Source organism: Balaenoptera acutorostrata, chromosome 15, assembly GCF_949987535.1.
Source record: "Balaenoptera acutorostrata chromosome 15, mBalAcu1.1, whole genome shotgun sequence".
Classification (NCBI taxonomy): Eukaryota; Metazoa; Chordata; class Mammalia; order Artiodactyla; family Balaenopteridae; genus Balaenoptera; species Balaenoptera acutorostrata.
Genome location: NC_080078.1, coordinates 29,160,618 through 29,186,667, shown reverse-complemented (window position 1 = coordinate 29,186,667; position 26,050 = coordinate 29,160,618). Strand labels below are relative to the sequence as shown.

General features: G+C 41.8%; 1 protein-coding gene across 3 annotated transcripts in view; it reads left to right on the top strand.

Moving 5' to 3' along the window:
• TNFRSF17 (TNF receptor superfamily member 17) overlaps positions 1–26,050 on the top strand; it is a 117,206-nt gene that overhangs the window by 80,689 nt on the left and 10,467 nt on the right. Inside the window, exons 3-5 of one of the 3 annotated variants that reach the window (XR_009005401.1) lie at positions 2,071–2,300; positions 3,379–3,513; positions 3,709–3,943. The exons of 1 other annotated variant lie outside the window; for it this stretch is intronic. The gene's annotated coding sequence lies outside the window, so the exon portion shown is untranslated. Of the gene's footprint in view, positions 1–2,070; positions 2,301–3,378; positions 3,514–3,708; positions 3,944–26,050 lie in introns of those variants that run through there. One more of the 3 variants, XM_057529124.1, reaches the window with a different exon arrangement.

Below are 26,050 nucleotides of genomic sequence, written 5' to 3'. Positions count from 1 at the left end.
TTCATTATTTAAAAACAAACATTTAGTAATTTAAAGAAATGCCCCACATCCCAATCGCCCATCCACTCAGACTGACTAGTCTAATCTATCCTTCCACCCACTTCCACTTGCTCTGTATTACTTTGAAGGAAATAATTTCATCTGTAAAGATTTAAGGTTGTAGAGAGATGCTGTCTTTGGATGAGAGATTCACCATCTCTCCCCCTAGTTCTTCTAGGTAGTGGCAATGGAAAGTTACCCAACGATGCTGTTTAGAAGCCTTCCTCTTGGAGGCTGCTGGGGGGCAAACGTTTAATCACATTCACGTGCCCCTTCTCTGGAGCTCTGCTCCTGTTTTGCAGACAGGACAAAACGTTCGCCCACATGGATGACTCAGCCAGCCCCAGGCCTCTTTGGTCCACTGCAGAATCTCCACAGACCCAAAAGCTTTGCTTCAACCATAAGTTTTCACTTATTTTCTGTTCTTCCCGGAGGCAGGCAGGAAATTGCCCTTGGTCCATGAATCACACAGGAATCTTTCCTCTGCCCTTTCCCATTTGGATCTTGCTTCCTTGAACAATACCCAGGTGGATGGGCACTTTCTCCATGCGAACTTATCTTGATGCGCACTGACATCTGGCTGGTGGGGGGCTCTGTCTTTCACGCTGAGCCCCTGAGACTCAAGAGTGTTGCCCAGGGCCTACCCAGGACTCTCCCAGGACCCTCCAGGCCATATTCTGAAAACTCCTCTTGCTCCTGACAGGCTCCCAGTTTCCATCCTTAGCTGGCTTCACCCTGGGGGTACTGGGCACTGAGGGGGTCAGTGTGGGCACTGCCGGCCAGACCCTGCTTCCTCATTTACGCAGCACCAATTATTGCCAAGATGCCCTTGGGATTTGGGAAGCAGAGAACCCATAGGGGTGCAGCAGTATCTAGAGTGGCTGCTGGCAGCCTGGTTCTTTCCACACAAATGACTTGACCCTGTGCTGGCCTCCGTGGTGCTGGGGCCTTACCCACCTTGCTCACTGAACCCTCCAGCGCCCTGCAGATGGGTATTTCATTATTCTTATTTTACCCAAGAGGAATAGGAGGCTCTCAGAGAGACTAAGGGACTCAATGAAAGTTACATAACTTGAGCAAGTACCAGTACTGAGATTTTGAATCCAGGTCCTCAAGCTGGAGTTTTGACCCTAAGGCCATCGTTCTTACCTTTTGATTCATTTTTAAGAACAAATATATCAGGTAGAGGTCATAGCAGAAAGGCTGCCCAATCAAATCCCCTTCTGAGGCCCAACCTGGGAAATCCAAGGGAAGTAAGATCACGTCGGGGTTGGCATGAATACTGGCTAATGACACTTTTCCAGGTGTGAAGTAGATTCCAGGCGATGGAGGCTTCTACAGGGAAAGTCTGCTTGTCAGTAACAGCTTCTGGCCTCTTTGGGCTGCTATCTATGTTACCGAGTCCAAGCTCGTACTGTTTGCCACACGACAGGCCAATAAAATAGAGAGATGAATTGTTGGGGCAAGGAATAGCAACTTTATTCAGAAAACCAGCAAACTGTGAAGATGGTGGACTAGTGTCCCAAAGAACCATCTTCCCTGAGTTAGAATTCAGGCTTCTTTTATACTAAAAGGGGAGAGGGTAAAGTCCTGGTTCTGGTCAGACTCCAGAGGGGATGTGCTAATTTCTTTCCTGCAGCCATTCACAGGTGGGCCTGGTCAGGAGGTTTCCTATGAGCTAAATAAAGGTACTTTAGCTTAATGCTCTTTATGTGGGAGGCAGGGTTCCCAGAGATGGGCCATTATGTATGATTTAAGCTTATAGGCAACATCCCTTTCGAGATTAACTTGTAGCAAAAGCAATAGAATACAAAGGTTAAAGTAAAAGAAATAGATCCAATATGGAGTCAGATTTGTTCTTCCCTATTGGATCTAGAAATGAGAAGGTGATTTCCTAGTTCAGTGATGGGCAGCACTGGGGGCTTTGGAATGTTCTCCCATCCCACCAAATGGACAGCCCGGTACATCCACGCAGAGTCGAGTACTTTGCCCAAGTGGGGGTGCTGGGGCTGTGGTCTTCTCTGCCACCAGGACTCTGTGCCACCAGGGGAACTACGGAATGTCAACGTGGTAGAAAGAAATTTGCCCTCCTGTGTGTTAAGTGCTGGATGATGACCAGAGACTGGATTTCATTGTTCCTGCTCAGACCCATTAAATAGAGGCACCGGATGGGCAGATTTCCAAATGGGAGCTTCCACGTGTGTCAGGGCTCAGTCATCATTCTGCACTGAAGCCCTCCTTCGCCAACCCCAGGCCCTTTGGTGAGTTTGATATCACCCTTCATCCGGGCTCTCAAATGACAAACTCACGCTCACCTTCACCACCTCCCCTGTAGCCAAGCACTCACCACTGACCTCTCCATTCTCTCTCTACATTGTTTCAAAACTTTCAGGAAATCCTATTGGTGTTTCCTCCAAAACACACCTCACATCTTTTGACTCTTCTGCATGTCTATCTTACACCACCCTGGAGGCTCTTGCTCAAGGTCAGGGGTAACAGTCCCCTCATAACTGTCTGCAGCTTCCCCCTTTTTCCCCACTGCAGTCTGTTCTCACAACACAGGCAGAATGAGCTTCTAAAAACACAAATCAGATCTTGTCAGTCTTCTGCTTAAAATCCTTCAATGGCTGTCTTCCCATTGCATGTAAGAAAAATCCAAACTCCTTCCCTTGGCCTCTAAGACCCTGCCTGGAACTGGTCCCTGCCTGCCCACCAGGACTTTGTTGCAGACATGCTGGCTTTCTTTCAGTTCCCACCTGTTAGCACAGTTCATCCAGCCCCAGGGCATTTGCACTTGCAGTTTCCTCTGCCTGGGCTGCTATGAGTCTGGCCCTTCCTATTTATTTATTTACTATTTAAAACTTTAATTGAAGTATAGCTGATTTATAATGTTACATTAGTTTCAGGTACACCATATAGTGATTCAATATTTTTATAGATTATACTCCATTTAAAGTTATTACAAAACAACAGCTATATTTCCCTGTGCTGTACAATATATCCTTGTTGTTTATCTATTTTATACATGTAGTTTGTACCTCTTAATCCCCTACCCCTAACCTGCCCCTCCCCACTTCCCTCTCCCCATTGGTAACCACTAGCTTGTTCTTTATATCTGTGAGTCTGTTTCTGTTTAGTTATATACATTTGTTTTATTTTTTAGATTCTGCATATAAGTGATGACAGAGTACTTGTCTTTGACTCATTTCACTAAGCATAATAATCTCTAGGTCCACACATATTGTTGCAAATGGCAGAATTTTATTCTTTTTGGTGAGTAATATTCCATTATATATTATATACACCACATCTTCTTCATCCATTTATCTGGACACTTAGGTTGCTTCCATATCTTCGAAAATTTATATGGAACCGCAAAAGACCCTGAAATGCCAAAGCCATCTTGAGAAAAAAGAACAAAGCTGGAGGTATCATGCTCCTCGACTTCAGGCTATTCTACAAAGCTACAGTACAGTAAGTCCTCTATATACGAACCTTCAAGTTGCAAACTTACAAAGATGTGAACGTGTGTTCGCATGTCCCGTCACGTAAGTTAGTTCACGTGTCTGGTGTACGTTGTTATGTGTGTGCTTTGTGTCACATGGTTGTGCTTTTGTGTACTTTACTGTACAGTACTGTATAGAGTACAGTAGTACAGTATCCTTATAGATAGAATTGAATCCAGCAAGGAACCAGAACCTGTGCCATCAGCATCAGGCATGAGCGAAACTGCAGCTTGCCCTCCGTCTCCTATTGCTGACGATCCTTCAGCTCTACCATCTCCCACCTCCTCTCCCTCCTCCAGTCAGTAACTCTTCTTGCCTGTTCACTCGATGATGCCAGTCCCCGTATGCCAGCTGTACTACTGTACTTTTCAAGGTACTGTACTGTAAGATTAAAAATGTTTTCTTCATTTTTTGTGTGTGTTTGTTTTTTATGTATTATTTATGTAAAAGTAGTATAAACCTATTACAATACAGTACTATATAACCAGTTGTGTTAGTTGGGTACCTAGGCTAACATTGTTGGACTGACGAACAAATTGGACTTACAAACGTGCGCTTGGAATGGAATTTGTTTGTATGTAGGGGACTTACTATAATCAAAACAGTATGGTACTGGCACAAAAACAGACACATAGATAAATGGAACAGAATAGAGAGCCCAGAAATAAACCCACACACCTGTGGTCAATTAATCTATGAGGAAGGAGGCAAGAATATATTGGGTTGGCCAAAAAGTTCGTTTGGGTTTTTCTGTAAGATGTTATGGAAAAATCTGAATGAACTTTTTAGCCAACCCAATATAATGGCAAAAAGACAGTCTCTTCAATAAGCAGCCCTTCTTATCTTTTGGTTCTGCTTAAGTGTTAGTCCCTCAGAGAAGCCTTCCCTGATTATCTAAGCAGGTCTCCCTCCTTTTAAAGTAATAGCATCCCTTTCATTTCCTCCCCATAATTTATCACTGGGTTAAATTATGTGCTCTAAAAAGATATGTCCAAGTCCTAACCCCCAGTACCTGTGAATGTGGCCTTATTTGGATATAGGCTCTTTGCAGATGTAATCAAGTTAAGATGAGGTCATACTGGATCAGGGTGGGCACTAATCCAATGACCAGGGGCCTTATAAGAAGAGGGAAATTTGCACATGGAAGAATACCTCTGAAAACAGAGGCAGAGATTGGAGCCAAGGAATGCCAAGGATTGCTGGCAGCCCCCAGAAGGTGGAAGGAGTGAGGAAGGATTCTCTCCAGAGTCTCCAGAAGAACCAACCCTGCCAACACCTTGTTTTCAGACTTCTGGCTTCCAGAACTGTGAGAAAAGAAATTTCTGTTGATTAAGCCACCCAGCTGTGGAAGTTGTTACCTAGGAAACAAATACAGTTGGTTAATTACTTTGCTTGCTTATTTGTTTATGCTTTTTCTTCCACTTGACAAGACATATTTCTTTATTCTCTCTTGTATCCCTAGTGCCCAGCTGTGGGTCTAACACAGAAAGAACTCACCAAATATTTTTGGATGAATCAATTCCCCCACATAATCAGCCATAACATCAACTGTAGCTTGTCTTGTGTTCACTGCTCTGTATCATGTCCATCGCTCCCACTTTTGGTCGTCATCTCCCTCTGAATTTTTGCAAGAGCCTTCCATCTGGTCTCCGCGCTGCTTAACTTTTCCTCCCCTTTTTAACAGAGATCCGATCTTCTCACTTTTCCACTTTAAACCCTTTATTCTTTCCCCACTGTCCTATACTAGCTGTTGGACCTTGGGCATTTGCCATAAACTCTCAGCCTCAGCCTCAGTCTCCTCATCTGTGGAATGGGAGTAATAATTGCACCTACCTCACCAGGTTGATGTGAAGATTAGCTAAGAATCAATGCAAAGCACAAAGCACAACGCCCAGCGCATCACAGGAGCACTGTGAATGCTGGCTTTCACTATTATGGTTAGCATTTCTGTTGGATTGAGGCTAGATACCCGAGGCTATATAAAATGAATCCTTTGTTAAGATGGAGGAAAGCATTTGAAAAATCACGCATTCAAAGTTGGCTTGCCCAACAAAGTGATTAAAAAGCAGAGTTTGCCTAGCCTTTTGGCCTGTTGAAGTTTGGAAAAGACATCTATTTTGAAAGCATGAGTTTGCATATCATTAAACACACAATGAAAATACACTAAGTGAAAAACTTAATGTAGGCTCACATTTATATTAAAATTATATCATTTGTACCATAGACATAATCTTAAATGTAGAAATAAAGGAATTCATTTTAATCATGGCTCAGAACTGATGACCTCCATTTCTGAAAACCTCTTAATCAGGAAATTTCCGAAAAAAAAAAAAATTGTTTAAAATACATGGTAACACATTTCAGAGCAATTCCAAAATTTAATGTGTGCAAATTATTCATATATTCATAATTTCATTATAACACATCAGATTTGGGGAATCAAGCACAGGGTGAAGGGAATATCCATTAACTGCTAAAAAAGGCCCATAAGTGAAATGAATTTAAATATTACAACTACCTTCCTATCGACCCAGAGATCTCACAAAAGCACCAGCTATTTAATAAGATAGGAAGGTCTCGTTGATTTGAAAGGCTAAATTGGTGAGAACCTCTCTCTCTTTTTTTTTTTTTTAAAGAAATTCACGTTCTTTTATTTATTTATTTATGACTGTGTTGAGTCTTCGTTTCTGTGCGAGGGCTTTCTCCAGTTGCGGCGAGTGGGGACCACTCTTCATCGCGGTGCGCGGGCCTCTCACTGTCGCGGCCTCTTTTGTTGCGGAGCACAGGCTCCAGATGCGCAGGCTCAGTAGTTGTGGCTCACAGGCCCAGTTGCTCCGTGGCATGCGGGATCTTCCCAGACCGGGGCACGAACCCGTGTCCCCTGCACCGGCAGGCAGACTCTCAACCACTGCGCCACCAGGGAAGCCCAGAACCTCTCTTTTTAAAAAAGCTTTCTTTCAAAAAGTCAGGCTTTCTGTAGAAGTGAACAGTACTGTGATGTGATCCGCTGCTCCTCTGAAGCTGCTTTTGTTTGATGCGGCAAGTTTTAAAAATAGTGCCAGCAGGGAAGGTAGTAGATGATGGAAAATGGAAATATGAACATGGCTTGATAGTATTATTATTTACTATTTATTAAAATTAGAAATTCTCTTAAAAGTTAATAGGAGAGACAGAGAGGCTTTTGGCCAAAGGACAGCAGCCTGGGAGGGCACCCTTGTGTGTGTGTGTGTGTGTGTGTGTGTGTAATGACCTTTCTGCCTTGTGATATATCTATTTCTGGACCCATCCCAGCAGTCATTGTGGGTCCTTGGGTTCCTAGAATCACTGAGAGGAGGTAGAGACTGTTTGACAGGAAGACTAGAGATTTTACTGACACTTGGGAACAGACCAGGCCATGAGAATTGAACCATGCCCTGGACCATGCCCAGTAGGAAAGGAGAACTCTCTCCACTGTCTTACTTTATTAAAAAGTAAAATCTTCTAAAATGGTCTTTGGTTGCACAAATATACCTTCACTTTGTATACGATGAAAATAATACGGATAAAATGAGTGTTCCTTGACCTTCTTTTCTCCCCTCGCCCTCTCAACTTGGGACCCTAGTTCCTCTCATTCCAAGTTCAACAGGCATCAGTGTTACCACTTCCATGCATCTCCTCCCAGATATTTTCTATACATTTGTAAACATACATATGCATAGAGAAACAGATTTATGCACTATTTCTAATTTACATTAAAAAAAAATTCTAAGTTATGCATGCTGCTAGTTTAAGGATCCAATCACTAAACAAGTTCTGCAGGAAGAACAGCAGGCCCTGCCCCATTCCTAGCTCCCTGTTCACGGTGCCCTAAGGTAAACACTTTCAACTTGTTCCTGAACCCTCTCTAATTCTCAATAACGTGCTTAGACTTCTACTTCAGATTTTTTCATCTTCAGGCATTGTCTTTTGACTTCCCAGGATGGAAGACCAGGCTTTAGACTTCAGTTTTATGCCACCGCCAGCATCCCCCCTACTTTTGTCCTCCTGTCATCGTGGTACCAAAATCTTGGTTAGGTTAGTATTTGCATTGTTATAAATATGGATGTGCCTTTCACAGCTGAGCCATGTTGAATACCATGGAGTTTGGGGGCCCATTTTTAAATTTACTTTCTTGACATTAGTAATTGTTAAGTTTTCCCATGTGTGTCATGTTCTGTATTCTTACCACTCATTAAGCTGTAAGCTCTCTCTCCCAGCTGTCCCCACCGCCTCTCCCCACCGCCATGTGCATTAGGTTTTCCATAGCCTCATCTTGGAGTGACTCTCCAGGAGCCTTTTGACCTGCTCCACTTGGGACTGTCTTCTCTCTAAGCCCAGTGCACAGATGCCATCCTGGGAACTTTCTTCTCATCACCCCCAGATTCCTTCCTCTTTCTCTTGAGTTGGGTTTCCTGTTGCCTGGGTCCCATATCTTCCTCTTTTTTGGTTTGTTTATTTATTACCCCCTCCAGTAGATTTCTGAGGAAGGATACATGGGTAGGGTGTGTGCTTTTTCTGTAAGTGGGATCTTATTAGACAATTGTTCTGTATTCTTCCTTTTTTCCCTTAACCTCGTGTTTTGACAATCTTTCCCCATTGGTGTGAAAAATTTCCCTCTTATTTTAATGGTTGAGTAGATCATAGAAACCCTGTTAACTGAAACAATTGGCACTCTCCATTGAATACTTAATTGAAAATTAGGATCATAAGAAAGACACACTATGGCAAAGAGTAGGTCAAAGCTCACCAATTCCATCTCCTCACAAGAAGACTGTGGGTCCCAGGCTCCCTTGCAGTTAGGTTGGGGGCCAGGTACCAAGGATTGACCAAAGATATGTGAAATATGTAGATGTGTGTATTAGGGTTCTCCAGAGGAACAGAACCAATAGGATATATAGAGAGAGATTTATTGTAAGGAATTGATCATGCGATTATGGAGGCTGAGAAGTCCCAAGATCTGTTGTCAGACAGCTGGACACCCAGGAAAGCCAATGGTTTAGTTCTAGCCCAGGTCTGAAGACTGATATCCCAGCTCCAAGACAGTCAGGCACAGGGCGGGTGGGATGAATTGGGAGATGGGGATTGACAATATATACATTATTGATACTATGTATAAAATAGATAACTAATAAGAACCTACTGTATAGCACAGGGAACTCTACTCAATGCTCTGTGGTGACCTAAATGGGAAGGGAATCCAAAAAAGAGGGGATGTATGCATACGTATAGCTGATTCACTTTGCTCTACAGTAGAAATTAACACAACATTGTAAAGTAACTATACTCCAATTAAAAAAAAAAAAAAAAGACAGGCACAGAGAGCAAATTCTCCCTTCCAGGTCTTCAGTGGATTGGATGAGGCCAACCCACATTGGCGAGGGCAATCTGCTTTACCCAGTCTACCAACTCAAATGCTCATCTCATTCAGAAACACCCTCACAGACACATTCAGAACAATGTTTGGCCAATATCTGGGCACCCGGTGGCCCAGTCAAGCTGACACATAAAATTTATCATCACAATGTGACAGGTCACTTGCAGACCTAGCCCTAATGTCCCCTGTGTACTCTTCTGTGTAGTCTTTCTTTCCTCTCTGTGGTGCCTTTGGAGGCCACATGTTAGAGGTGGTGGAGTCAGATGGAAGGTGCCTGGAGCCCTGGTTCACCATTTGTCTATAATGATATTAACAAATAAATGAGTGAATAACTGGGTAAGCAGGGAAAGCTCTTCCTTACAGAACAATGCCAACTTACACATGTGCAGGGAACGATGGAATTAGAAAGTCACCATCTGGCAGCCACCACAGTGATGAGTGTTTCAGGCAAAAATCTTCAGTGGGTGCTAAAATTAGTAGGTGAAAGATTGACGAGAAACTGGATATTTGCATAGTTTCAAAGTAAATCCAAGCAAGATATTTATAAATCGGGAAGGTTAAAAAGTAATAACTTTAGAGTGGAGAAACCTGGCTGAGACCATCTTAACCAATAATCCAAATTAACGTCACCAGCAATGTGTCAAATATACATCCTGTGCCTTTGATATAATGCACTGAGAAGGACCAATATCACATGTGTGGTATTCTGACCATATGTGCTTAACCTGAATCTAATCAGGGGAAAAAACATTGGACAAACTCCAAGCAAGGGACATTCTAAAAAATAATGGGCCTGTGCTCTTTGATTATTTATTTATTTATTTATTTATTTATAGGCCATGCAGCTTGTAGGATCTTAGTTCCCCACCAGGGATTGAACCCAGGCCCTCCACAGCAAGAGCATGGAGTCCTAACCACTGGACCACCAGAGAATTCCCAGGAAGAAATTTTATGTTATTTTTTTTTAATAGATCGTTATTGGAGTATAATTGCTTCACAATACTGTGTTAGTTTCTGTTGTATTCCAAAGTGAATCAGCCATATGCATATATATGTCCCCATATGCCCTCCCTCTTGAGCCTCCCTCCCACCCTCCCTATCCCACCCCTCTAGGTGGTCACAAATCACCGAGCTGATCTCCCTGTGCTATGCTGCTGCTTCCCATTGACTAATTATTTTACATTTGGTAGTGTATATATGTCGATGTTACTCTCACTTCGCCCCAGCTTCCCCCTCACACCCCGTGTCCTCAAGTCCATTCTCTATGTCTACATCTGTATTCCTGCCCTGCAACTAGGTTCGTCAGTACCATATATATATATATATATATATATATATATATATATATATTTTTTTTTTTTAGATTCCATATATATGTGTTAGAATACGGTATTTTTTTTTCTCTTTCTGACTTACTTCACTCTGTATGACAGACTCTAGGTCCATCCACTTCACTGCATATAACTCAATTTTGTTTCTTTTTTTTTTTTAACATCTTTATTGGAGTATAATTGCTTTACAATGGTGTGTTAGTTTCTGCTGTATAACAAAGTGAATCAGCTATACGTATACATATATCCCTATATCCGCTCCCTCTTGCGTCTCCCTCCTGCCCTCCCTACCCACCCCTCTAGGTGGTCACAAAGCACCAAGCTGATCTCCCTGTGCTATGTGGCTGCTTCCCACTAGCTATCTATTTTACATTTGATAGGGTATATATGTCAGTTCTACTCTCTCACTTTGTCCCAGCTTACACTTCTCCCTCCCCATGTCCTCAAGTCCATTCTCTACGTCTGCATCTTTATTCCTGTCCAGCCCCTAGGTTCTTCAGAACATTTTTTTTTTCTTAGATTCCACAGATATGTGTTAGCAGACGGTACTTGTTTTTCTCTTTCTGACTTACTTCACTCTGTATGACAGACTCTAGGTCCATCCACCTCACTACAAATAACTCAATTTCATTTCTTTTTATGGTTGAGTAATATTCCATTGTATATATGTGCCACATCTTCTTTATCCATTCATCTGTCGATGGACATTTAGGTTGGTTCCATGTCCTGGCTATTGTAAATAGTGCTGCAATGAACATTGTGGTACATGTCTCTATTTGAATGATGGTTTTCTCAGGGTATATGCCCAGTAGTGGGATTGCTGGGTCATATGGTAGTTCTATGTTTAGTTTTTTAAGGAACCTCCATACTGTTTTCCATAGTGGTTGTATCAATTTACATTCCCACCAACAGTGCAGGAGGGTTCCCTTTTCACCACACCCTTTCCAGCATTTATTGTTTCTAGATTTTTTTGATAATAGCCATTCTGACCAGTGTGAGGTGATACCTCATTGTAGTTTTGATTTGCATTTCTCTAATTAGTGATGTTGAGCATCTTTTCATGTGCCTCTTGGCCATCTGTATGTCTTCCTTGGTAAAATGTCTATTTAGGTCTTCTGCCCATTTTTTAATTGGATTGTTTGTTTTTTTGATATTGAGCTCCATGAGCTGTTTGTATATTTTGGAGATTAATCCTTTGTCTGTTGTTTCATTTGCAAATATTTTCTCCCATTCTGAGGGTTGTCTTTTTGTCTTGTTTATGGTTTCCTTTGCTGTGCAAAAGCTTTTGTTTAATTAAGTCCCATTTATTTGTTTTTATTTCGCTAGGAGAAACTCTAGGAGGTGGGTCAAAAAAGATCTTGCTGTGGTTTATGTCAAAGAGTGTTTTTCCTATGTTTTCCTTTAAGAGTTTTATAGTGTCTGATCTTACATTTAGGTCTTTAATCCATTTTGAGTTTATTTTTGTGTATGGTCTTAGGTGGTGTTCTAATTTCATTCTTTTACATGTAGCAGTCCAGTTTTCCCAGCACCACTTATTGAAGAGGCTGTCCTTTCTCTATTGTATGTTCTTGCCTCCCTTGTCGTAAATTAGGTGACCATATGTGCGTGGGTTTATCTCTGGGCATTCTCTCCTGTACCATTGATCTATATTTCTGTTTTTGTGCCAGTACCATACTGTCTTGATTACTGTAGCTTTGTGGTATAGTTTGACATCAGGAGCCTGATTCCTCCAACTCCATTTTTCTTTCCCAAGATTGCTTTGGCTATTCGGGGTCTTTTATGTTTCCATATGGAGTGTAAAATTTTTTGTTCTAATTCTGTGAAGAATGCCATTGGTAGTTTGATAGGGATTGCATTGAATCTGTAGATTGCTTTGGGTGATATAGTCATTTTCACAATATTGATTCTTCCAATCCAAGAACATGGTATATTTTCTCCATCTGTTTATGTCATCTTTGATTTCTTTCATCACTGTTTTATAGTTTTCTGAGTACAAGTCTTTCACCTCCTTAGGCAGGTTTATTCCTAGGTATTTTATTCTTTTTGTTGTGATGGTAAATGGGATTGTCTCCTTAATTTCTCTTTCTGATTTTCCATTGTTGGTGTATAGGAATGCCAGAGATTTCTGCGCATTAATTTTGTATCCTGCAACCTTACCAAATTCATTGATTAGTTCTAGTAGTTTTCTGGTGGCATATTTAGGATTTTCTATGTATAGTATCATGTCATCCACAAACAGTGACAGTTTTACTTCTTCTTTTCCAATTTGTATTTCTTTTTTTTTCTTTTTCTTCTCTGATTGCCATGGCTAGGACTTCCAAAACTATGTTGAATAAGAGTGGTGAGAGTGGATATCCTTGTCTTGTTCCTGATCTTAGTGGAAATGCTTTCAGTTTTTCACCATTGAGTGTGATGCTTGCTGTGGGTTTGTCATATATGGCCTTTATTATGTTGAGGTAGTTTCCCTCTATGCCCATTTTCTGGAGAGTTTTTATCATAAATGGGTGTTGAATTTTGTCAAAAGCTTTTTCTGCATCTATTGAGATGATCATATGGTTTTTATTCCTTAATTTGTTAATTTGGTGCATCACATTGATTGATTTGTGTGTATGGAAGAACCGTTGCATACCTGGGATAAATTCCACTTGATCATGGTGTATGATCCTTTTAATGTGTTGTTGGATTCTGTTTGCTAGTATTTTGTTCAGGATTTTTGCATCTATGTTCATCAGTTATATTGGTCTATAATTTTCTTTTTTTGTGTGATATCTTTTTCTGGTTTTGGTATCAGGGTGATGGTGGCTTTGTAGAATGAACTTGGGAGTGTTTCTCCCTCTACAATTTTTTGGAAGAGTTTGAGAAGGATGGGTGTTAGCTCTTTTCTAAATGTTCGATAGAATTCACCTGTGAAGCCATCTGGTCCTGGACTTTTGTTTGTTGGAAGATTTTTAATTATGATATCAATGTCATTACTTGTGATAGGTCTGTTTATATTTTCTAATTCTTCCTGGTTCAGTCTTGGAAAATAGTACCTTTCCAAGAATTTGTCCATTTCTTTGTGGTTGTCCATTTTATTGGAATATAGTTGTTTGTAGTAGTCTCTTATAATCCTTTGTATTTCTGCGGTGTCGGTTGTGATTTCTCTTTTTCCATTTCTAATTTTATTGATTTGCGTCCTCTCCCTTTTTTCTTGATGAGTCTTGCTAAGGGTTTATCAATTTTGTTTATCTTCTCAAAGAACCAGCTTTTAGTTTTATTGATCTTTGCTTTTGTTTTCTTCGTTTTTATTTCATTTATTTCTGCTCTGATTTTCATGATTTCTTTCCTTCTACTGACTTTGGGTTTTCTTTGTTCTTCTTTCTGTAGTTGTTTTAAGTGTAGGATTAGATTGTTTATTTGAGATTTTTCTTGTTTCTTGAGGTGAGATTGAATTGCTATAATCTTCCCTCTCAGAACTGCTTTTGCTGCATCCCATAGGTTTTGGGTCATTGTGTATTCATTGTCATTTGTTTCTATGTATTTTTTAATTTCTTCTTTGATTTGTTCAGTGATCTCTGGTTATTTAGTAGTGCACTGTTTAGCCTCCACGTATTTGTGTTTTTTACAGTTTTTTTCCTGTAATTGATTTCCAATCTCATAACATTGTGGTCAGAAAAAATGCTTGATACGATTTCAATTTTCTTAAATTTTCCAAGGCTTGATTTGTGACCCAAGATGTGATCTATCCTGGAGAATGTTCCATCTGCAGTTGAGAAGAAACTGTATTCTGCCACTTTTGGGTGGAATGTTCTATAAATATCAATTAAATCTATCTAGTCTATTGTGTCATTTAAAGCTTGTGTTTCCTTATTTATTTTCTGTTTGGATGATCTGTCCATTGGTGTAAGTGGCATGTTAAAGTCCCCTACTACTATTGTGTTACTGTCGACTTCTCCTTTCATGGTTGTCAGCATTTGCCTTATGTATTGAGGTGCTCCTATGCTGGGTGCATAAACGTTTATAATTGTTATATCTTCTTCTTGGATTGATCCTTTGATCATTATGTAGTGTCCTTCTTTGTCTCTTGTAATAGTCTTTATTTTAATATCTATTTTATCAGATATGAGTATTGCTACTCCAGCTTTCTTTTGTTTTTCATCTGCATGGAATATCTTTTTCCATCCCTTCACCTTCAGTCTGTATGTGTCCCTAGGTCTGAAGTGGGTCTCTTGTAGACAGAATGTATATGGGTCTTGGTTTTGAATCCATTGAGCCAGTCTGTGTCTTTTGGTTGGGGCATTTAACCCATTTACATTCAAGGTTATTATCGATATGTATGTTCCTATTACCATTTTCTTAATTGTTTTGAGTTTGTTTTTGTGGGTCTTTTTCTTCTCTTGTGTTTCCTGCCTAGAGAAGTTTTTTTTAGCATTTATTGTAAAGCTGGTTTGGTGGTGCTGAATTCTCTTAGCTTTTGCTTGTCTGAAAAGCTTTTGATTTCTCCATCGAATCTGAATGAGATCCTTGCTGGGTAGAGTAATCTTGGTTGTAGGTTTTTCTCTTTCGTCACTTTAAGTATATCCTGCCACTCCCTTCTGGCCTGCAAAGTGTCCACTGAAAAATCAGCTGATAACCTTATGGGGATTCCTTTATATGTTATTTTTTGTTTTTCCCTTGCTGCTTTTAATATTTTTTCTTTGAATTTAATTTTTGTTAGTTTGATTAATATGTGTCTTGGTGTGTTTTTCCTAGGGTTTATCCTGTATGGGAGTCTCTGTGCTTCCTGGACTTGGGTGACTATTTCCTTTCCCATGTAAGGGAAGTTTTCGACTATAATCTCTTCAGGTATTTTCTCAGACCCTTTCTTTTTCTCTTCTTCTTCTGGGACCCCTATAATTCGAATGTTGGTGAGTTTAGTGTCGTCCCAGAGGTCTCTGAGATTGTCTTCAATTCTTTTCATTCTTTTTTCTTTATTCTGCTCCTTGGCAGTTATTTCCACCATTTTGTCTTCCAGCTCACTTATTCATTCTTCTGCCTCCGTTATTCTGTTAATGATTCCTTCTAGTGTATTTTTTTTTTTTAATTTTTTTTTATAGCTACTTTATTTATTTATTTATTTATTTTTGGCTGTGTTGGGTCTTCGGTTCGTGCGAGGGCTTTCTCCAGTTGCGGCAAGCGGGGGCCACTCTTCATCGCGGTGCGGGGACCGCTCTTCATCGCGGTGCGCGGGCCTTTCACTACCGCGGCCCCTCCCGCTGCGGGGCACAGGCTCCAGACGCGCAGGCTCAGCAGTTGTGGCTCACGGGCCCAGCCGCTCCGCGGCATGTGGGATCTTCCCAGACCAGGGCTCGAACCCGTGTCCCCTGCATTAGCAGGCAGATTCTCAACCACTGCGCCACCAGGGAAGCCCCTAGTGTATTTTTCATTTCAGTTATTGTGTTGTTCATCTCTGTTTGTTTGTTCTTTAGTTCTTCTAGATCTTTGTTAAACATTTCTTATATTTTCTCAATTCGTGCCTCCATTCTATTTCCGAGATTCTGGGTCATCTTTGCTATCATTACTCTGAATTCTTTTTTGGGTAGATTGCCTATTTCCTCTTCATTTATTTGGTCTTATATGTTTTTACCTTCCTCCTTCATCTGTGATATATTTTTTTGTCATCTCATTTTTTTTTTTTTTTTTATGAGTGGGATTGTGTTCCTCTCTTACTTGTTTGGCCTGAGGCTTCCAACACTGGAGTTTGTAGGCTCTTGGGCAGAGGTAGGTCTTGGTGCTGAGATGAGGACCTCTGTGAGACTTCACTGCAATGAATATTTCCTGGGGTCTGAGGCTCTCTGTTAGTTCAGTGGTTCTGACATGCAGCTTCCACTGCAGGAGCTTCGGCCTGACCCCCGACTCCTGAACCAAGATCCCACAAGCCATGTGGGGTGGCAAAAAAAAGAGAACAGTAAGAAAGTAAAAAATAAATTTAGACTAGGAAACTAACAGATATGTTATAAAGAATATAAAAATAAAATAGATGAATCAATGACTGGAAGGTACAACAGTACCACAATAGTAAAAAAGAGGAGGGAAAAGAGAAAACAAAACAAACAAAAAAAATGGGGAAAAGGCCTTGGCTGTGGGGGGCGGGGCCTAAGCAAGGGCAAGGTTTGGGCAGTGGGTGGGGCCTATGCTCAGGACCCACAGGGCTGGAAAAGGCCCTGTGGGATTGGGGGGTGGGGCTTAGGCTCCAGGAACAGAAGGGGCCCAGGCATGTCCCCCACCCCTCGTCTCAGAGGGCAGGGGACCTCACCTGGGAGCCCAGGAGGCTTCCTGGACTCAAATGGGTGGGGCAAACACCCTCCTCTCCTCTCCTGCTCCTCTGGTCTGGGGTCTGGGAGGGCCCCTCAGGTCCCTCCCATCTGCCTCTCCTGTTCTCCCCTCGGCCTTTTTCTTATGCTCCCAGGACCAATGCGGCCAGCAGGGGTGGGGACCTTGGAGGGCAGGGAACTGGCCTGGGAGTTCAGCAGGCTCCCCGGGCCTGAGTGGGCGGAGCAATCACCCTCCACTCCTCCCTTGCTCCTCCCAGAGGACCCCTCCCGCCTGCCTCTCCCTGATCTCCCTCCTATGCCCCAAGGACCTACAAGGCCTGGAGGGGGCTTTGGAGGTCAGGGGACCCGCCTGAGAGCTCAGCAGGGTCCACGGCCCGAGTGGCCTGGTCGATCACCCTCCGCTCCTCTCCCGCACCTCCTGGAAGGCCCCTCCTGCCTACCTCTCCTAATCTCCCTGGCCTCAGGGGCACTGATCCTGTCTGGCCTCCACTTCTCTTTCCCCCTCTGTCCCCCCACGTCCTACAGGTTCACTTGGGGGTTCCTCCTTTCTGCTTGGGCATCAGGGTCCCCCACCAGCGGCTGGCAGGCGCCCTAGTTGTGGGGAGACGCTAACTTGGTGTCTTCCCACACTGCCATCTTGACGCCACCCCTATGTTATTTAAAAAAATTTTTTTTTCTGTTTTTTGGCCTCACTGCACGGCATACCGGATCTTAGTTCCCCAACCAGGGATGGAACCCATGCCCCTGCAGTGGAAGTGCGGTGTCTTAAACACTGGACTGCCAGGAAGTCCCAAGGGCCTGGGCTCTTTGAGAAATGCCCAGATCGTGAAAGACAAAGACAGAGGCAGAGTTCCAGATTCAAGGAGACCAGTTCCTGGATAGGATTCTGGACCAGGAAAATTTGTTTTTCCTTTTGCTGTAGACATTAGTGGGAAATTGGTGAAATCTGAATAAGGTCTTAGATGATAGTATCAGTGTTAATTATTATCAATATTAATTTCCTGATTTTGACAATCATACTGTACCTGTGTGATAGAATGCCCTTGTCTGTAGGGAAGACACACTGAAGTATTTAAGGGTGAAGGAGTATCATGTCTGAAAGTTGCTTCCTAAATCGTTGATACAAATGACAATAATTATACATATAAAGAGAGAGCATGCTCTAGCGAGAGGAAGATTACAGAGCAAGTGTAAAATGTTAACATTTCTATAAGTATGAAATTCTGTCAAAACATAAAGTTAAGGGAATGCCCTGGTGGTCCAGTAGTTAGGACTCAGCACTTTCACTGCCAAGGGCCCGGGTTCAATCCCTGGTCGGGGAACTAAGATCCCACAAGCTGTGTGGCGTGGCCAAAAAAACCCCCAAAAACCAAAAACCAAAAACAAAACAAAAACAAAAACAAAACAAGAAAAATGCCCATAAAGTTAAAAACAAAACAGCATAGATAGGGAAAAGTCTGCCATCATAAATTCAATGTTGATTTCACTACAGTGAGTTTTCTGAAAAGTAATTTTCAGGTAAGATGTACTTTTTGTCACATAATGACAATTATCATTGTATTTTCTTTATTCTATGAAGGGATACATTAATTAAACATTTCTGCTAACGTTAAATGTGTCAAAGAAAATATATAACAAGTTGCTTTTTTCAAATGCCTAATGCATTGAGGCATTTTTGTGCATATTTTGGATGGTATACTTGTTTCCACTCAGCCTGAGAGGTTTGGGTTTATGGGGCTTACAAAATATCCCACGATACTGATAGAAACAAAAAAATTAATGAAACTAGGAAAACTCAAGAATTGCTTTCTACCAAGAGAGAATATTTAACTAAATAAAAATTGATGTGCTTTTATCAAGTCTTTCCAAAGCAACCAACTTTGTTTTCGTATACACACTAACTCTTTTTATTTTTCACATTTCACTGGTTTATGTGATATTTACACAAACAATTATAAGAACAAGTACAAATGCAAATAGGTTTGGAAACACAGACAGTTAACTTTTGGGATAAGCATACAGCTCAACTAATAGGAACAAACGTTCACCTACGTGTGGTAGCTCAGTATCTCCTCCCATTCTTGCTGTGGGCATCACACTGACTGGTGAGAGCTGATTAATCCAGCTAGTCAGGTAATTGGAGATCATTAAAGAAAATTCATGTTTTATTAAATAGTATGCATTTACTGTACTTTGATTAATCATTCTCCTACTGATGGGCATTTCACCAAGATATTCTAGGCCCTGATAACACAGTGTGTTGTTATGACCCATCTCTATGGCGAAACAGCTAACAAGAGGGGAAAGGGAAGCAGTCCCTGATGCTCTCTCGTTCAGGGGTTTTCAATGTTCCAAGGTTGGCAATGCCACTCCTAAATTCAGCATGATTATTTAAAGAGCCTGTTGGTAACATTTTCAGTTGATGGGATTGAGTGTCTATCAGAGAAAGCCAGAAATACCTCAATTGTATTAGTAGGACTCTTTAAAATGCAAGAGACAGAAAAGAAACTCACATGTATTTAAAGGAAAAGGAATTTATTGGCATATATATCTGAAAAATCTGTGACTTTAGGCACTGCCACCTCCAGGAGTTCAAATTGGTAAACACTTCTATTAAATTTATCTCTTCCCCCCAAATACTGAGATGCATTAAAGGGAGTGAATCATTTATTGGCTGGAGAAATACACTGATTAGTCACAAATGCCTGTACATTTTAGCCTATGGTGTGTACATCTCTAACAGCATTTCCCAAAATGGGTTCCTTAGGACATCAGTTCTGTTAATAGATGTTCTGTGAAAAGGGGTCCATGATCACATATGTTTGGGAAACACTGAGCTCCACAGTATTCTCTATGCAGAATATTCACAGAATATTTAATATATTGTCGATGAAAAATTAATCAGCCAATATAAGAAAGAAATGGAAAATCTTATTCGAGCCAAATTTGAGGATTATAACCCAGGAAAAGCATCTCAGAAACCTCTGAGAACTGTTCCACCTGTTAGAAGTAAAAGCACAGTTATGTAAGTTTTTTGAGACAGGGAGCTGTACATCAAATCACATATTATTGACAGTTTATATAATCCAGATCTAAGCATCACTGGGGTGGGTCATGTGACCCCTCACAAGCTCAAGAAGGAATGTCATCTTTTAAGGAGTTGTCTTGGTGATGCTGGGAGCATGTTGCTCTTTATGGCTGAGCAGGTGTTGCTGCTGATGGGGAGGTTTGGTCAATGCATAATGCAGATACACAATGCACAGCAGAAGGGAGAGAGGTGGCCAAAGGGCAGACAAGAATTTTTTATGTTTAAATTTTTCTTGTCTTGGCATAAAATATGAATTTTATTTCACAATGTAAATTTGCATTATAAGTCTACAATATGTGGCATACGTCATCTTCTTACACTTTTTTGAATGTGAGATCTATTTCTCATGGAACATCTTTTGGGAAGTGTTCCTTAAAAGCCATTTCAGGAAACACTGGTCTCTGGCTATGGATAAAATACCCTTGGATGTGAGGTAGTTGTGGAAACAAGGAATTGTTGACTAAGATGAAAATCATGGTGAATAATTAAATAAAATGATGGCAGTTCAAAAAGTTAAACATAGGGACTTCCCTGGCAGTCCAGTGGTTAAGACTCTGCACTTCCAGTGCAAGGGGCACGGGTTTGATCCCTTTTTCGGGGAACTAAGATCCCACATGCCAAAAAAAAAAAGTTATACGTAGAGTTACCATTTGGCCCAGAATTCTACTCCTAGGTATACACCCAAGAGAACTGAAAATATATGTCCACATAAAGACTTGCACATGAATGCTCATAAGCATTATTCATAATAGCTAAGAAGTGGAAACAACCCAAATGTCCGTGAACTGATGAATGGAGAAAGAAAATTGGTCTTGGGTAGATCAACAGAACATTATTCAGCCATCAAAAGGAAAGACGTACTAACACCTGCTACAACACACATGAACTTTGAAAGCATTATGCTAAGTGAAAGAAGCCAGACGCAAAAGGCCATATGTTGTATGATTCCATTTGAAATGTCCAGAATAAGCAAATCCATAGAGACAGAAAGCAAATTAGTGGTTGCCAGAGAATGGAGAGTGACTGCTAATGGGTAGGAGGTTTTTTAGAGGGTGATGCAAATGTTCTGGAATAAGATAATGGTGATTGATGTATAACTCTGTGAATATACTAAAAACCACCAAATTGCACACTTTAAGAGAAGGGACTTTATGGTATGTGAACTCTATCTCAATAGAACTGTTATTAAAATAAAATAAGGTAAAACAATGACGTGAACTAAAATTAAATTGAAAAATTTTTTTCTTTTTTGGCCACACCACATGTCTTGAGGGATCTTAGTTCCGAGACCAGGGATTGAACCTGGGCCCCAGCAGTGAAAGTGCCAAGTCCTAACCACTGGACTGCCAGGGAATTCCCTAAATTTTACTTCTAAATGACTGCCATCTATTGAGTCCATACTGAGTGCCAGGTACTGAGTTACAGTGGTGTCCCAAGACAATTCTAAACAATATCAGTGATTGAATACTTTCCCTCTGGGTGGACCATTCCCACCTCACAGTCACATCCCTGGTGTCCTAAGTATTTTGTCATTTAATCTTCACAACAACTCATGTGATAGGTGATTTCATTATTGTTTCTCTTTTACAGAATGTGAAATAAAATTCATATTTTATGGCAAGACAAGAAAAATTTAAACTTTTTTGGGGACCCATGTGGGCCTCCTCCCTCTCCCTTAGTGTATATTGTGCATCTGCATTAACCAGACCTCCTTAGGAGATAACCTTCCTTCTTAATCTTGTAAGGGGCCCTGATGACCCATGACCTACCACTCAGTGCTTTATATGTGAGATCTGGATTGTGTAAACTGTCAATAAGACGTTATTTGACTCTAACCCTTTGTCTCAAAAACTTATATAATTGTGCTTTGACCTCTAACGGGTGGAAGAGTCCTCAGAGCTTTCTGAAAGACTGTCTCCCCGATTATAATTCTTAGGTTGGCTCAAATAAAATTTTCTATTTCTTTCTTAGTTGGACTACTGATTAATTTTTTTCGTTGACACAGAGTAAGTAGCCAAATCTCCAAAGCTCCGACAAGTTAAAGAAATTTGACAAAGCCACATGACTAGTAACAGGTGCTTTGCCAGAATCCTAAATCAGGATGTCTGACTCCTTGATGTGGTGATTCTATGCAGGAACGTTCCCTGTGGTTTGAAGTCGCTCTTGCATCTAAACAGGAGCAAAGGTCAGGAAAAGAAAGTACTATGTATTAAAAAGGTGAATCAAAAGAAGATGCATGACAGGCAACTTTGCAGTCTGTGTCCTAGAGAGAGGGACAGTCACCTTGAGTCATGGTCACGGCAGGGATTCACTCTTCTTCCTCCCTCCCTCCCTCCCTCCCTCCCTCTATTTATACATACTTTTGGCCGGCCAGGGATTGAACCCACGGCCCCTGCGGTGGAAGCGCGGAGTTTTAACCGCTGGACCGCCAGGGAAGTCCCCACTCTACATTTAATCAGAGGCATCTGTTCTGGGGCTTTCTACACCCCTGAGAGGAAACATTACGGAAGATGATTGTGATAAAATGGCAGTGCATATGTATCACAGAACACAACCACTGCTTGGGGCTTGGGATTCCTTCTCAAAGTCAATTTCCTCACTGCGTTTTTTTTTTTTTTCTTTGGCTGTGTTGGGTCTTTGTTGCGGTGCGCGGGCTTATCGTCGTGGCTTCTCTTGTTGCAGAGCATGGGCTCTAGGCGCCTGGGCTTCAGCAGTTGTGGCACGTGGGCTCAGCAATTGTGGCTCGAGGGCTCTAGAGCGCAGGCTCAGTAGTTGTGGCGCACAGGCTTAGTTGCTCCGCGGCATGTGGGATCTTCCCGGACCAGGGCTCGAACCCGTGTCCCCTGCATTGGCAGGCGGATTCTTAACCACTGTGCCACCAGAGAAGCCCCCTCAGTGCGTTTTGTACCCAAATCTCCTTCATGAAGAAACCGAAGTGGAGCAGTTGTGAAACACACACTTTTGCTTCAGATGTTTGAATGACTTCACAACAGGAATGGAGGAAAGCCCAGTCTCACTCTGCTAGTTAATTCATCGAATCACAAATGTGTAGGTTTTAAAATTATTTATAGCTTAGGAAAGAGTATTTTCCCAAAAGTACAGGAGAGAACGTAAAAGTTCTTGAACTTGACGGGAGAGAGAAACAACCATAAAATAATTATGCCATCTCTTTTTCTAAGCCATAGGATATTTATAAATAATTTTCTTGGCATGTTAACTGATACTCTTAATCTTTTTGAGGTACAATATGTCTACGTTATTAGACTCCATGTGATACCATTAAATATTTGTAGGTGATCATTGATTGGTGACATGGTACAAATTGTATTAACAATGATCCTGATATTCACCCAGGTGATGTGGAAGTTGTAGATTATGGAACTACTCAAACTTTAAAAATATTTATCAGACAACATGTATGACAAGCCACTTAGAGATTATTTCTATGTTCTCGGCCCTGTAATAATTGTATTATATAGATTGCTTTGCAATAGTCTTACAACAACCCTATGGGGTAGATGTTGGCCCCTTTGCAGAGGCGAAGAAATTTGCTCAGGTTAGACATCTAAAAGATGCCAACAGCTGGAATGTAACCAAGCCTGCCCGATTCTAAATACCATGATCTTCACCTATATACCACACTGACTTTATTCTATATGTCATTGGTTAAGATTTTAAATAACGGACTTCCCTGGTGGCACAGTGGATAAGACTCCGTGCTCCCAATGCAGGGGGCTGGGGCTCGATCCCTGGTGAGGGAACTAGATCCCACATGCATGCCGCAACCAAGGGTTCGCATGCCACAACTGGGGAGCCTGAGAGCTGCAACTAAGGAGCCCGCGTGCTGCAACTAAGACCTGGTGCAACCAAATCAATAAATAAATATTAAAAAAAGATATTAAATAATTTTTATTTGAATTAACATGGTGTATAGATGGACTTTGTTGGATTTAAACCTAAGGTATCTCAAATTGTGTGCTACTAATAAATACTATTACTGTTCCAAGTACTTTACACTTTAAAAAAATACTTGAAAATGCCTACTTAAAATTTTATAATTGGGCTTCCCTGGTGGCACAGTGGTTGAGAATCTGCCTGCCAATGCAGGGGACACGGGTTCGAGCCCTGGTCTGGGAAGATCCCACATGCCGCGGAGCAACTAAGCCCGTGAGCCACAATTACTGAGCCTGCGCGTCTGGAGCCTGTGCCCCGCAACAAGAGAGGCCGCGACAGTGAGAGGCCCGCGCACCGCGATGAAGAGTGGCCCCCACTCGCCGCAACTAGAGAAAGCCCTCGCACAGAAACGGAGATCCAACACAGCCAAAAATAAATAAATAAATAAATTAAAAAAAAATTTATAATTAAAATAACGTTTTTATTATTGTAAAAGTAATATATATTTATTGGGAAAAATTAATTAATACAGACAAAAATAAGAATCACCCATAAAAGGATACTCAGAGATACACTTTCTTAATACCTTGGAATAAATTCTTTCATATACTTTTAAACTAAAATTTTAAATTTCATAGTATAAAACTTTCATAACATATACAAAATAGAAAAGATATTATAATGAACCCTAGATACCCATCATCCAATTTAAAAAGCAGTTTCCCCTCATAAGAAAGGCCCTTGGAAGTCATGCAGGGCTGCTCCGCAAACAGTCCTGGAGACTGATGGCCGCGTCGGTGATCCCTGGGAGGTGCTGCAGGGAGCCCGCCTGCCTTACTGTTCCCGCTGCCACTGCTCACCACTGCTTTCCCACTGGGACTTGGCTTCCCCGGGCTGCCCCCAGCCAGGCCCGAGCACGGCCAGGGGACTAGTGCATTGGGCCCATTCCTGTGAGACCCAGGACTCCTCCACGAGCAACTTTGGCTCAATAACTGCCCCCCCGCCCCCCCCGCCATCAGCCGGACCTTGCCCTGCAGCCTGAGACACTTGCTACCCAAGTCCCTTCCTTGCCCTTCTCCTTCAGTGGTGTTAGACCTGCATTATGGTCTGAAGGTTCTTCCCCCCTTCTCTGGCTCCCTCCCTGTGTTCTTCACTAGTGTTTTCCCCCCTCAAAACCTGTCGCAATCTAATTCCATCTTGGTGACTGCTTCCCAGAGGGCCCCCGACTAACAGAGGAGTTTCTTTCCCCTGTACCCTCCACCCTCACTCACCTCCTTTCAGGCTCTCTCAGCACCGTGCTTTTTCCTTAATAGCACTTTCACAATAGTAGGTACTTTATTTATTAGTTTCTTTTTTTTTTTTTTCTGTGTCCCCCATCAGACTGTAAACCCCGTTAGGGCAGGAACCACTTCTAAAATGAACTCGCTGGTGTACCTCGGTGCCTGGCATAGTGCCTAGTACGTAGTGGGCACACAATCAATATTTATGGAATGGGAGGATTTGTTTCTGCTTCTCAAGTCATCTAATGATGCAGGCACCACTGTCAGCAAGCTCTGTGTCCTGTGGTTTTTGGTATTTACAGTGGAGACAGAAAGTGTCACGAGGAGAAGTCAGTGGCTGAAAAACAAGAAATCAAACTTCCCTGATATGACGAGTCTTAGAATTGCAAACAGTCAGGACGCCCTGGAAATCAGAGTGAACCCACTTTGAAAAATTCTAAAGAGCTGACGTTTCTGATAGGGCTGAGAGATGGCAGGAGTTCAGAGGAGAATCTTCAAAGGGAATCTTCTTGGAAAACTAACAGACGGCCTTGAGACTTGGCCCCATATCAAATTAGCCTTTTCATGTCCATGAGCAGACAGGCTTCTGAGGGATGTGCAGAGATCTGAGTATGAGGGAGAGATGGGAGGAAAAGGTCTTTGCATTGGAATCTGCCATTGCAGGATTCGCCCAGCAGGAATGCTGAGCCTCGTGCTTCATTAGAACCTGGCTCTGAGCTGTTTCATCTCCTCCACCTCCCCTTAGCACAAGCCCAGACTCCCCCAGGCTCTGTTTCAAGTTGAGTAAGAAACCAAATCATTGGCAGTTTATGGGTACACCAGAGGGCCAATGTTTCTGCCTTAATGTTCGCTGTTCCTTTGTGTCCTTGTTAGTTTTGTGTTCTTTTGAGGTTTCTTTCATTTTGGACTGCAGTACACTAGCAGAAGTTTGTTTGGAAATATTTAGTGCTCATAAAGAAGTTTTCAGTGGTAGTGAAGAGGCAATGCCACACAATGGTTAGTACCATGGCTCTGGACTCTGTATCAGTCAGGATAGACAAGGTTGTGTTGCAGTAACAAACATCACCCAGATCTCATTCATGCAACGTGTCTCAGGAGGCATGGGTTGCTATCACAAAATATCATAGGCTGGGTGGATTAAACAACAGAAATTTATTTCTCACCATTCTGGAGTCTGGGAAGTCCAAGATCAGGGTGTCAGCAGATTTTGGTGTCTGATGAAAGCTC